Source organism: Entelurus aequoreus, linkage group LG08, assembly GCF_033978785.1.
Source record: "Entelurus aequoreus isolate RoL-2023_Sb linkage group LG08, RoL_Eaeq_v1.1, whole genome shotgun sequence".
Lineage (NCBI taxonomy): Eukaryota > Metazoa > Chordata > Actinopteri > Syngnathiformes > Syngnathidae > Entelurus > Entelurus aequoreus.
The window spans coordinates 66,682,038-66,694,425 of record NC_084738.1 but is presented as its reverse complement, the minus strand read 5'-3'; positions in this window follow the sequence as shown (position 1 = coordinate 66,694,425).

Genomic DNA, 12,388 nt, shown 5'->3' with positions numbered 1-12,388 from the left:
AAATGCGTACAAAATGCGTACAAAAATGTGTACAGAATGCGTACAGAATGCGTACAAAATGCGTACAAAAATGCATACAAAAATGCGTACAGAATGCGTACAGAATGCGTACAAAATGCATACAAAATGCGTACAGAATGCATACAAAATGCGTACAAAAATACGTACAAAATGCGTACAAAATGCGTACAAATATGCTTACAAAATGCATACAAAATGCATACAAAATGTGTACAAAAATGCGTACAGAATGCATCAAAAATGCGTACAAAAATGCATACAAAATGCGTACAAAATGCGCACAGAATCCGTACAAAAAGAAAAACATTCGCGTTCTTGTCTTCCATAAGGATTGCGAATGATTGGCAAAATTCCAAAAACATGTCTTTTAAACTCAGATATCAGGGGTGCGCAAAAATATCCAAAAACAAGTTGTGTACAAAATGCGTACAAAAATGCACACAGAATGTGTACAAAATGCGCACAGAATGCGTACAATAAGAAAAACATCAGCGTTCTTGTCCTCCATAAGGATTGCGAACGATTGGCAAAATTCCTAAAACATGTCTTTTAAAGTCAAATATCAGGGGTGCGCAAAAAAATCCAAAAACAAGATGCGTACAAAATGCGTACAAAAATGTGTACAAAATGCGTACAAAAATGTGTACAAAATGCGTACAAAATGTGTACAAAATGTGTACAAAATGTGTACAAAATGCGTACAAAATGTGTACAAAATGCGTACAAAATGTGTACAAAATGGGCACAGAATGCGTACAGAAAGAACAACATTTGCGTTCTTGTCTTCCATAAGAATTATGAACGATTGGCAAAATTCCAAAAACATGTCTTTTAAAGTCAAATATCAGGTGTGCCAAACAAATCGATTCACATCCTAATTGTGTAAATTGATTCCTCATTTTCAAAAATCGATTTAAAATTGTTTTAAATACATTTTTAAATAGGCATTTTTAAGCCATCTCCGTGCATCCAGAAGGGCCTTTTTTAAACCTGTAATCTGTATTGAAAAAACAAGTTTCACTGTAATTATTCGACCAAATGATACAGTGCAAGAACCAGTTTGAAACGAGAATCAATTATGAATCGGATGGTCATTTAATGAGTCATAATGGTATTGAATGGTAGGTGCCCAAAGATTCCCACTCCTGATAAATATTGTCTCATAATGCAACACATATATAAACCATTAACATGTTTTTGTTGAAAAAAATTAAAAATACTGTACTTAAATGTTAGCTTGTTAGCAAGTTATCCATCAAATTGTACACTGTGTGGATTAAAATAGGTTTTACAGTAAAAAAAAACTGTTGAGTTCGGTCACCAGAAATGTCATTTTGCCTTAAAAAAAACATGGTAGTATCTTTTTTCCATTTACAGTAATAAGCTGTAAAAACCACTGCAAATTTTACAGTAAAATTCTGGCTAACAAGCTGCCAGTTTGTTTTTGCCGCAACATTTAGGTTAAGTAAAAACATTTTAGTGTAAGTAAAGAAACATATCCTAATCAAATGCATAGGCAATTGTGTACAATATCATGAAGCCAATCCTTCTACAAAAGCCAAAAGCGGTGAAGTTGTCACGTTGTGTAAATGGTAAATAAACCCACAACCCCAAAAGGGACAAGCGGTAGAAAATGGATGGATGGAAAACAGAATACAATGATTTGCAAATCCTTTTCAACTTATATTCAATTGAATAGACTGCAAAGACAAGATATTTCATGTTCACACTGAGAAACTTTGGTATTTTTTGCAAATATTAGCTCATTAGGAATTTGATGCCTGCAACATGTTTCAAAAAAGCTGGCACAAGTGGCAAAAAAGAGTGAGAAAGTTGAGGAATGCTCATCAAAGACTTATTTGGAACATCCCACAGGTGAACAAGCTAATTGGGAACAGGTGGGTGCCATGATTGGGTATAAAAGCAGCTTCCATGAAATGCTCAGTCATTCACAAACAAGGACGGGGGCGAGGGTCACCACTTTGTCAACAAATGCCTGAGCAAATTGTTTAAGAACAACATTTCTCAACCAGCTATTGCAAGGAATTTAGGGATTTCACCATCTACGCTCCGTAATATCATCAAAGGGTTCAGAGAATGTGGAGAAATCACTGCACGTAAGCCATGATATTACACACCTTGGATCCCTCAGGCGGTACTGCATCCAAAAGCCACATCATCGTGTAAAGGATATCACCACATGTGCTCAGGAACACTTCAGAAAACCACTGTCAGTAACTACAGTTGGTCGCTACATCTGTAACTGCAAGTTAAAACTCTACTATGCAGAGTCAAAGCCATTTATCAACAACACCCGGAAATGCCGCCGGCTTCGCTGGGCCTGAGCTCATCTAAGATGGACTGATGCAAAGTGGAAAAGTGTTCTGTGGTCTGACGAGTCCACATTTCAAATTGTTTTTGGAAACTTTGGACGTCGTGTCCTCCGGACCAAAGAGGAAAAGAACCATCCGGACTGTTCTAGGGTGAAAGTGTAAAAGGCAGCATGTGTGATGGTATGGGGGTGTATTAGTGGCCAAGACATGGGTAACTTACACATCTGTGAAGGCACCATTAATGCTGACAGGTACATACAGCTTTTGGAGCAACATATGGACGCCCCTGCTTATTTCAGCAAGACAATGCCAAGCCACGTGTTACAACAGTGTGGCTTCATAGTAAAAGAGTGCAGGTACTAGACTGGCCTGCCTGTAGTCCAGACATTGAAAATGTGTGAAGGCTAAAATATGAGAAGGGAGACTGTTGAACAACTTAAGCTGTACATCAAGCAAGAATGGGAAAGAATTCCACTTCAAAAATGTGTCTCCTCAGTTCCCAAACCTTTACTGGGTGTTGTTAAAAGGAAAGGCCATGTAACACAGTGGTGAACATGCCTTTTTTGCAATGTGTTGCTGCCATTAAATTCTAACTTCATGATTATTTGCAAAAAATACCAAAGTTTCTGAGTGTGAACATGAAATATCTTGTCTTTGCAGTCTATTCAATTGAATATAAGTTGAAAAGGATTTGTTGTTTTCTCTTTTTATTTACCATTTACACAACGTGACAACTTCACTGCTTTTTGGGTTTGTACATTCATATTCATACATCATAAGTGAGGGCAGCCATTATTGTGATGTGGCCCTCAGTAAAAAAGGAGATAGACACCGTGACGTAGGAGGACCACTCATCTGATCGTCTTCAGCACCACGGACAGCTGTTGCAACAAGAATGTGCCGTCACCACTTCTCTTTGTCAGGTGGGGTGACACATTGGGGGTCGGGTGGGGTGACACATTGGGGGTCGGGTGGGGTGACACATTGGGGGTCAGGTGGGGTGACACATTGGGTGTCAGGTGGGGTGACACATTGGGTGTCAGGTGGGGTGACACATTGGGTGTCAGGTGGGGTGACACATTGGGGGTCGGGTGGGGTGACACATTGGGTGTCAGGTGGGGTGACACATTGGGGGTCGGGTGGGGTGACACATTGGGGGTCGGGTGGGGTGACACATTGGGGGTCAGGTGGGGTGACACATTGGGGGTCCGCAGCACATCTGTGTGAGGAAACATCGACGTGGGCGACACACTCGGCTTCAAACGGGCGTTATCACGTAAATGACTATCGTTTAATTATCAGTCGGCCATCAGCGACCCACAACGCGACCTGGCCCCGACGGCCTGGTGTAGTTGTGTGCGAGCACTCTAACAGGATTCAGATGTGGCACGCTGCTCGTCCGTGAGGGGGACAAAAGTTTTGTCGCAGCAGAAAACAAATTGTGCCATCATATTGCAGTCTACAACTCTCTCCTATGTGTGACTGCCATCATATTGCAGTCTACACGTCTCTCCTATGTGTGACTGCCATCATATTGCAGTCTACACCTCTCTCTTATGTGTAACTGCCATCGTATTGCAGTCTACACGTCTCTCTTATGTGTGACTGCCAACATATTGCAGTCTACACGTCTCTCTTATGTGTGACTGCCATCATATAGCAGTCTACACGTCTCTCTTATGTGCGACTGCCATCATATTCCAGTCTACACGTATCTCTTATGTGTGACTGCCATCATATTGCAGTCTACACGTCTCTCTTATGTGCGACTGCCATCATATTGCAGTCTACACGTCTCTCTTATGTGTGACTGCCATCATATTGCAGTCTACACGTCTCTCTTATGTGCGACTGCCATCATATTGCAGTCTACACGTCTCTCTTATGTGCGACTGCCATCATATTGCAGTCTACACGTCTCTCTTATGTGCGACTGCCATCATATTGCAGTCTACACGTCTCTCTTATGTGCGACTGCCATCATATTGCAGTCTACACGTCTCTCTTATGTGCGACTGCCATCATATTAAAGTCTACACGTATCTCTTATGTGCGACTGCCATCATATTGCAGTCTACACGTCTCTCTTATGTGTGACTGTCATCATATTGCAGTCTACACGTCTCTCCTATGTGTGACTGCCATCATATTGCAGTCTACACGTCTCTCCTATGTGTGACTGCCATCATATTGCAGTCTACACCTCTCTCTTATGTGTGACTGCCATCATATTGCAGTCTACACGTCTCTCTTATGTGTGACTGCCATCATATTGCAGTCTACACGTCTCTCTTATGTGTGACTGACATCATATTGCAGTCTACACGTCTCTCTTATGTGTGACTGCCATCATATTGCAGTCTACACGTCTCTCTTATGTGTGACTGCCATCATATTGCAGTCTACACGTCTCTCTTATGTGTGACTGCATCATATTGCAGTCTACACGTCTCTCTTATGTGTGACTGCGATCATATTGCAGTCTACACGTCTCTTATGTGCGACTGCCATCATATTGCAGTCTACACGTCTCTCTTATGTGTGACTGCCATCATATTGCAGTCTACACGTCTCTCTTATGTGTGACTGCCATCATATTGCAGTCTACACGTCTCTCTTATGTGTGACTGCCATCATATTGCAGTCTACACATCTCTCTTATGTGTGACTGCCATCATATTGCAGCCTACACGTCTCTCTTATGTGTGACTGCCATCATATTGCAGTCTACACATCTCTCTTATGTGTGACTGCCATCATATTGCAGTCTACACGTATCTCTTATGTGTGACTGCCATCATATTGCAGTCTACACGTCTCTCTTATGTGTGACTGCCATCATATTGCAGTCTACACGTCTCTCTTATGTGTGACTGCCATCATATTGCAGTCTACACGTCTCTCTTATGTGTGACTGCCATCATATTGCAGTCTACACGTATCTCTTATGTGTGACTGCCATCATATTGCAGTCTACACGTCTCTCTTATGTGTGACTGCCATCATATTGCAGTCTACACGTCTCTCTTATGTGTGACTGCCATCATATTGCAGTCTACACGTCTCTCTTATGTGTGACTGCCATCCTATTGCAGTCTACACGTCTCTCTTATGTGTGACTGCCATCCTATTGCAGTCTACACGTCTCTCTTATGTGTGACTGCCATCATATTGCAGTCTACACGTATCTCTTATGTGCGACTGCCATCATATTGCAGTCTACACGTCTCTCTTATGTGTGACTGCCATCATATTGCAGTCTACACGTCTCTCTTATGTGCGACTGCCATCATATTGCAGTCTACACGTATCTCTTATGTGCGACTGCCATCATATTGCAGTCTACACGTATCTCTTATGTGTGACTGCCATCATATTGCAGTCTACACGTCTCTCTTATGTGTGACTGCCATCATATTGCAGTCTACACGTCTCTCTTATGTGTGACTGCCATCATATTGCAGTCTACACGTATCTCTTATGTGTGACCGCCATCATATTGCAGTCTACACGTCTCTCTTATGTGTGACCGCCATCATATTGCAGTCTACACGTCTCTCCTATGTGTGACTGCCATCATATTGCAGTCTACACGTCTCTCCTATGTGTGACTGCCATCATATTGCAGTCTACACCTCTCTCTTATGTGTGACTGCCATCATATTGCAGTCTACACGTCTCTCTTATGTGTGACTGCCATCATATTGCAGTCTACACGTCTCTCTTATGTGTGACTGCCATCATATTGCAGTCTACACGTCTCTCTTGTGTGTGACTGCCATCATATTGCAGTCTACACGTCTCTCTTGTGTGACTGCCATCATATTGCAGTCTACACGTCTCTCTTGTGTGTGACTGCCATCATATTGCAGTCTACACGTCTCTCTTGTGTGTGACTGCCATCATATTGCAGTCTACACGTCTCTCTTGTGTGTGACTGCCATCATATTGCAGTCTACACGTCTCTCTTATGTGTGACTGCCATCATATTGCAGTCTACACGTCTCTCTTATGTGTGACTGCCATCATATTGCAGTCTACACGTCTCTCTTATGTGTGACTGCCATCATATTGCAGTCTACACGTATCTCTTATGTGTGACTGCCATCATATTGCAGTCTACACATATCTCTTATGTGTGACTGCCATCATATAGCAGTCTACACGTCTCTCTTATGTGCGACTGCCAACATATTGCAGTCTACACGTCTCTCTTGTGTGTGACTGCCATCATATAGCAGTCTACACGTCTCTCTTATGTGCGACTGCCATCATATTGCAGTCTACACGTCTCTCTTGTGTGTGACTGCCATCATATTGCAGTCTACACGTCCCTCTTGTGTGTGACTGCCATCATATTGCAGTCTACACGTCTCTCTTGTGTGTGACTGCCATCATATTGCAGTCTACACGTATCTCTTGTGTGTGACTGCCATCATATTGCAGTCTACACGTATCTCTTGTGTGTGACTGCCATCATATTGCAGTCTACACGTCTCTCTTATGTGTGACTGCCATCATATTGCAGTCTACACGTCTCTCTTATGTGTGACTGCCATCATATTGCAGTCTACACGTATCTCTTATGTGTGACTGCCATCATATTGCAGTCTACACATATCTCTTATGTGTGACTGCCATCATATAGCAGTCTACACGTCTCTCTTATGTGCGACTGCCAACATATTGCAGTCTACACGTCTCTCTTGTGTGTGACTGCCATCATATTGCAGTCTAAACATATCTCTTATGTGTGACTGCCATCATATTGCAGTCTACACGTCTCTCTTATGTGCGACTGCCATCATATTGCAGTCTACACGTCTCTCTTATGTGTGACTGCCATCATATTGCAGTCTACACGTCTCTCTTATGTGCGACTGCCATCATATTGCAGTCTACACGTATCTCTTATGTGCGACTGCCATCATATTGCAGTCTACACGTATCTCTTATGTGTGACTGCCATCATATTGCAGTCTACACGTATCTCTTATGTGCGACTGCCATCATATTGCAGTCTACACGTCTCTCTTATGTGTGACTGCCATCATATTGCAGTCTACACGTCTCTCTTATGTGTGACTGCCATCATTTCCTACTCACTTACAGGCAACGTAATGCGTGAGGTAGCAAGAGCGTGGAAGTAACTAAGCTTTAAAGTAATCCTCCCAAAGCGTGTGGTTGGTTGAGGTTATCACATGACCTTCAAGTGCGTCACACGTGGCCGCGTTTCCTTTCCCATCCCAGGCGGGATTTGGGTGCGTTAAAGTCGGGGGCTCGGCGGGCGGACACGGTTTCCCTCCGGCTCTGTTGGTCAGGTCTTAAATAAGTCTTGATTGCTCGTGCCTGGAAGGAAGACGTCATTAAAGAGCAGCAGTTTGATTCTAATTGTTTCATTGCGTTACTCTCCTCCAAGCACCTCTGCACTAACGCACATGGCACTTGACTTGAATTAAAGACACATTACAGCTCAAACTTTGTGCATGGAGGGCCACAGACTGACTAATCAAAGAATGCGGGGGCCATTTTGCTGGATTTCACTTTCAAAACCAGTAGATTCATTTTTTTAAAGAGCTACAAACCCCAAAAGCAGCAAGGTTGTCACGTTGTGTAAATGGTAAATAAAAAGAGAATACAACAAATCCTTTTCAACTTATATTCAATTGAATAGACTGCAAAGACAATATATTTCATGTCCACACTGAGAAACTTTCTTATTTTTTGCAAATATTAGCTCATTTGGAATTTGATGCCTGCAACATGTTTCAAAAAAGCTGGCACAAGTGGCAAAAAAGAGTGAGGAAGTTGAGGAATGCTCATCAAAGACTTATTTGGAACATCCCACAGGTGAACGGGCTAATTGGGAACAGGTGGGTGCCATGATTGGGTATAAAAGCAGCTTCCATGAAATGCTCAGTCATTCACAAAGGGTCACCACTTTGTCAACAAATGCCTGAGCAAATTGTTTAAGAACAACATTTCTCAACAAGGAATTTAGGGATGTCACCATCTACGCTCCGTAATATCATCAAAAGGTTCAGAGAATCTGGAGAAATCACTGCACGTAAGCCATGATATTACACACCTTGGATCCCTCAGGTGGTACTGCATCAAAAAGCAACATCAGTGTGTAAAGGATATCACCACATGGGCTCAGGAACACTTCAGAAACCACTGTCAGTAACTACAGTCGGTCGCTACATCTGTAAGTGCAAGTTAAAACTCTACTGTGCAAAGCCAAAGCCATTTATCAACAACACCCAGAAATGCCGCCGGCTTTGATGGGCACGAGCTCATCTAAGATGGACTGATACGAAGTGGAAAAGTGTTCTGTGATGTGACAGCCTCTTGAAGCTCATGGAGAGAATGCCAACAGTGTGCAAAGCAGGAATCAGAGCAAAGGGTGGCTATTTTGAATCATAATCATAATCAGAAATACTTTCCTCCGAGGGGAAACTAACATTTTCAGCACAATCCCATTCAAGAGCAGACAAACATTACAGGGAGACAGAACAGGATCAAACATTACAGTGAGACAGAACAGGATAAAACATTACATGGAGACAGAACATGATCAAACATTACAGTGAGACAGAACAGGATACAACATTACAGGGAGACCGAACAGGATCAAAAGCAGACAAACATCACAAGGAGACAGAACAGGATCAAACATTACAGTGAGACAGAACAGGATAAAACATTACATGGAGACAGAACATGATCAAACATTACAGTGAGACAGAACAGGATACACCATTACAGGGAGACAGAACAGGATCAAAAGCAGACAAACATTACAAGGAGACAGAACAGGATCAAACATTACAGTGAGACAGAACAGGATCAAACATTACAGGGAGACAGAACAGGATCAAGAGTAGACAATCATTACAGAGAGACAGAACAGGATCAAGAGCAGACAAACATTACAGGGAGACAGAACAGGATCAAGAACAGACAAACATTACAGGGAGACAGAACAGGATCAAGAACAGACAAACATTACAGGGAGACAGATCAGGATCGCTGATGGGTCTGCCAACTTCCGGTGCCCCTTACAAAAAAAGGTGAGAAACAGGTCAACCTGGTCTAAGCCTGGGCCCCTGGAGAAAGGGTCCAGACTTAGGCCAAGGAAAAAGAAGAAAAAAAACCTCGTAGCCATAGCACACATAAACGTGTGTAAGAGGGAAACATCAAAGAACATTAAAGACATGAAAAGAGCAGAGCTGATGCAACCAGCCACTTGTACACAGCCACAAAAGTAAAACAACAATAAAATAAAATAAAACATACACTGTGGTGGCCTCTGCGGTGTTCCACACCATCGTCTGTTAGAGTGGGGGGGAGGGGGAGGAGCATGGCCAGAGACAGGAGCAGACCCAACAAAGCAACCAAGAGAGCCGACTCCACCGTAGTCCGGTCCACCAACTCTCGGCCAGTGTCCAGTCCGCATGGATGAGCGAGGATACGTCCAAGGAGACCGAGGTGTCCGATACCTGCTCATTCAGCCAAGACACCGTGAAGTCTCTTCATCCGCATCTCCTCCAGTCTCTCCAAACGGACTCTGGTGTGGCAGAGACCCAGCAGCTGGTCTCCATGGCCAAAAGGCTCCCGGAAGGCACATCCAGAAGTTTTTACAAAAAAAGCACGGCAGAAGTCAGGAAAGTGCCACCCCTTGTCACAAAGTCCCAAAGGATCCCCAACCTAAAGGCAAACACCCAAGAGGGAAACATCAGGAACACAAAAGGTTGACACAAGAGCACAGAATATAAAACATGTCGCGACTAGCGAGGATCTCCGTTTGTTCAAGTCCGTGCACCCTCTCGCAGCCAAGTTATCCAGTTAATTGTAGTCCCAGGCCTATTATTAATCATCACTCCACACGGAGGGTTGCTTTTTATCAAGAAACACGACCTCTGTGGGAAAGTGGCTCGGAGGTTGAATAACGCGGCGGCGTACACGGGTTGACTTGGCGCGGCGGTCCAGATGATTTCACCCAACCTGTCTTTCATCCTCCGGACTCCCGGTGATCCGTCAGAACAAACACACCTAGCAAGGTCGCGGGGCTAAGGAGTTGTTTCCAACGGAGACAACCCAGAACAGTCTGGACCCGGGTGGCTGTGGCTGTTCTTCTTCAGCCGCGACTATCCTCTAAGGATCGACAGTTTCTTTTCTTAAGGCCCATTAAGTCATAACCAGGCTAATTATACATTCAAAAGGAAAAGTGATGCCATATTTACATCTTTTTTTTGTAAAGATAGCCAACTTTGCATCTGCTAGAGCAGCTTTTTGCAACCTTTTTTGAGCCAAGGCACATTTTTTGCGTTGAAAAAATGCGGAGGCACACCACCAGCAGACATCATAAACTCAGTTGACAGTAAAAAAGTGTTTGGCCAGCCATCCAAATGAAGACAATCAGGTGTCCTAATCACTTGGCCCGGTGTATCAAATCAATCAATCAATCAATCAATGTTTATTTATATAGCCCTAAATCACAAGTGTCTCAAAGGGCTGTACAAGCCACAACGACATCCTCGGTACAGAGCCCACATACGGGCAAGGAAAAACTCACCCCAGTGGGACGTCGGTGAATGACTATGAGAAACCTTGGAGAGGACCGCATATGTGGGTAACCGCATATGTGGGTAAACCCCCCCGCTCAACTCTAGGGGAGACCGAATACCCAGATTCTTTACCGAGTCGCTTTGTGTAATTGTTTGGTTGTCAAATGTTAAGGTGGTATTATTAAATAGATGTTGGTGTCTAGCAGGACCGATAATCAGCATTTCCGTTTTCTTAGCGTTGAGTTGCAAAAAGTTAGCGGACATCCATTGTTTAATTTCATTAAGACACGCCTCCAGCTGACTACAATCCGGCGTGTTGGTCAGCTTTAGGGGCATGTAGAGTTGGGTGTCATCAGCATAACAGTGAAAGCTAACACCGTACTTGCGTATGATGTCACCCAGCGGCAGCATGTAAATACTAAAGAGTGCAGGGCCAAGAACCGAACCCTGGGGAACATACATCACCAAGTCCAATGCAAAGCGTGGGATGCAGTGGTGTAAAGGACATCACCACTGGACTGTAGAGCAGTGGAGATGCCTTCTCTGGACTGATGAATCACACTTTTCCATCTGGCAATCTGATGGACCAGTCTGGGTTTGGAGGTTGCCAGGAGAACGCTACATTTCGGACTGCATTGTGCCGAGTGTTAAATTTGGTGGAGGAGGAATTATGGTGTGGGGTTGTTTTTTCAGGAGTTGGGCTCGGCCCCTTAGTTCCAGCGAAAGGAACTTTGAATGCTCCAGGATACCAAAACATTTTGGACAATTCCATGGGATGGCACTTCAAGTTTATATGTGAGTAAAGGCAGGTGGCCAAATACTTTTGGCAATATAGTGTAGCTCTTGTCTCAAAGTAGGTGTACTGTCACCACCTGTCACATCACACCCTGACTTATTTGGAGTTTTTTTGCTGTTTTCCCGTGTGTAGTGTTTTACTCCTTTTGGTGGCTTTTTCTCTTTTTTTTGGTATTTTCCTGTAGCAGTTTCATGTCTTCCTTTGAGTGATATTTCCCGCATCTACTTTGTTTTAGCAATCAAGAATATTTCAGTTGTTTTTATCCTTCTTTGTGGGGACATTGTTGATTGTCTTGTCATGTTCGGATGTACTTTGTGGACGCCGTCTTTGCTCCACGGTAAGTCTTTGCTGTCGTCCAGCATTCTGTTTTTGTTTACTTTGTAGCCAGTTCAGTTTTAGTTTTGTTCCATATAGCCTTCCGTAAGCTTCAATGCCTTTTCTTAGGGACACTCACCTTTTGTTTATTTTTTGTTTAAGCATAAGACACTTTTTACCTGCACACTGCCTCCTGCTGTTTCCGACATTTACAAAGCAATTAGCTACCGGCTGCCACTTCCTGATATGGAAGAGTATTACACGGTTACTCTGCCGAGCTCTAGACAGCACCGACACTCAACAACAACACATCATTTGCAGACTATAATTACTGCTTTGCAAAAAATATTTGT